The 1847-nt window shown below is 55.7% G+C and overlaps 1 protein-coding gene across 3 annotated transcripts in view; it reads left to right on the top strand.

Annotated features, from left to right (window-relative positions):
* The first annotated feature begins 543 nt into the window (after positions 1 to 543).
* The window catches only part of GFOD2 (glucose-fructose oxidoreductase domain containing 2), a 49665-nt gene continuing 48361 nt past the window's right edge, over positions 544 to 1847 (top strand). For 2 of the 3 annotated variants that reach the window (XM_017539400.2, XM_017539402.2), the window contains exon 1: positions 547 to 818. The gene's annotated coding sequence lies outside the window, so the exon portion shown is untranslated. Of the gene's footprint in view, positions 819 to 1847 lie in introns of all 3 variants that reach the window. The other variant, XM_017539406.2, reaches the window with a different exon arrangement.

Below are 1847 nucleotides of genomic sequence, written 5' to 3'. Positions count from 1 at the left end.
AGATACTCAGCAGGAGGGTCAGACAAGAAGGGACAGGGGCTCCCCATGCAGATACAAACCCCAATCACATTTCCCACACAGTCAGTTTTGTACTAAGGTCTACCCATTTCCTTACTCTAGCGGACAGTCTGCTATTCACTTTGTTGGGGAGCATAGGCTTCAGTAAAGAGGCCAAGGGGACTGAGGTCACAGTACTGAAGAAAGAACACTGATATTTAAGGAACAACCAAAAAACATCCAGAGGAAGAAGAGCCCAGACAGGCACCTGAGAAACCGGAAAAACGAGTCACTGGGAGTCAGGGAGCTAGGATGTCCGACGAGTTCAAGAGAACTGGCCTTCTGCAGATATGTCGTTATCCAACACGAAAAACCGTCTTTCACTCCAGGACAACCAAGGCTAATCACAACTCCTAAAACCTGGTTCTTGACGCCAGTCGGCGGACTGGAGAGAAGCCAAGCTTGGGAAACCGCGGGCTCTGCCGCCTTTGCCGCCGGAAATGAACAACCTAAGCCTCCCTGCCAGGCTTCCTAAGTCCCGCCCCCAACGAGCCAGCATGCGCAGTTCCCCGCCACGGCCCCTCCCAGCGCAGGCCCACCCCCGTTACAGAGCAGGCGCAGTCCTCCTGCCATCCCGCCCCTCCCTTTCCAGAGCCCACCGTTCCTTAGAAACCAGGCTGCGCGTTCCCGGTGGCGGCGGGCTGGACTCCGGGGCCCGCGCATCCCAGTCAACCTCCCTGAAGGCAGATACGTGGCCGCCGAGACCCCTTTGGACCCATGGTCTCCAGTGCGGCGCGCGGTGGGCGATGCCAGCGTGCCAGGTGAGAGGCTGCCGTCGGCGGCGGGTGAGGGCGAAGGAGGGCATGGCGCGGCTGGGACCCGGAGCCGGCAGGGCCTCCTCTGCGGCCCGGCGCCGAAGGTCGGAGGCGTGGACCCTCAGAGCCGGGGCTGGAGGGGGCTCGTTCCGACTGCCTGCAGGCGTGCGGAGTGGAGGGTCGCCTTGGGGTTCGCCCTTTCCACCTCAGAAATAGTACCCACAGGTTTGGTCGTAGAATTGTAGGATTTGGGATCCTGGAAGAACCTGAGACATAACCCATCCTTTTACCAGATGCAGAAACCTAGTCTCCCCCGTCCTGTGGAGAGCCGACCTCCTGCTATGTGTGGATGGACGCTTTGTGGATGAGAATGTGTGAGGTGTAGAAGCTTCAGACAAAGGGCTCTTAGGGTAGCTGGTTCATCCCCTTTCAGAATGAGACGGGACTTCTGAGGGAGAAATCTTTAAGAAAGGGGTATTCAGTTGACAGGTGGAAGAAGGGACACCCCAGAAGGTGCGAGTGGCGTAGGCCACGTCTCGATGGCCCTGGCCTACCTTTGTAGCTCTGGAAGGAAGCAGATGGACTTGAGACAAAAGGTGAAGTGAGGTATTCCCATCAAGGCCCTATCACACTTAAAAAGTGAGGGAGGAGGAGTGGCAGGGACATGAGGGCTTGGGAATGAATGGTTGTGTGAAGAGTTTACCCTCCAGACTACAGGACCATCTAAAGAACAAGGCAGGGTAGAAGAGTTGAAAGCTGCACTGAATAGGCGTCAAGGAAGCTTATTTAACAGTCTTATTTATGTTCATTGTTTCCAGAATGTCATCCTGAGGGCAAGAAAGTGGATGCCTTTTTAAATGTCCAGAAAGAACTGGGGCAGGGCACCACCTTTGTAATCTATGGAGGCCCAAAAGCCTCTAAAGGAATAGCCCTAGTGTCTGGCCCTTAAGTTGAAGGGAACAGCATTTAATTTAGAAAAGGAAGGCCGGGCGCAGTGGCTCAGGCCTGTAATCCCAGCACTGTGGGAGGCCGAGG

The sequence above is a fragment of the Cebus imitator genome, unplaced genomic scaffold (genome assembly GCF_001604975.1).
Source record: "Cebus imitator isolate Cc_AM_T3 unplaced genomic scaffold, Cebus_imitator-1.0 Scaffold118, whole genome shotgun sequence".
NCBI classification, from domain to species: domain Eukaryota; kingdom Metazoa; phylum Chordata; class Mammalia; order Primates; family Cebidae; genus Cebus; species Cebus imitator.
The sequence above is the reverse complement of the archived record's forward strand: the minus strand, read 5'-3'. Positions and strand labels throughout refer to the sequence as shown.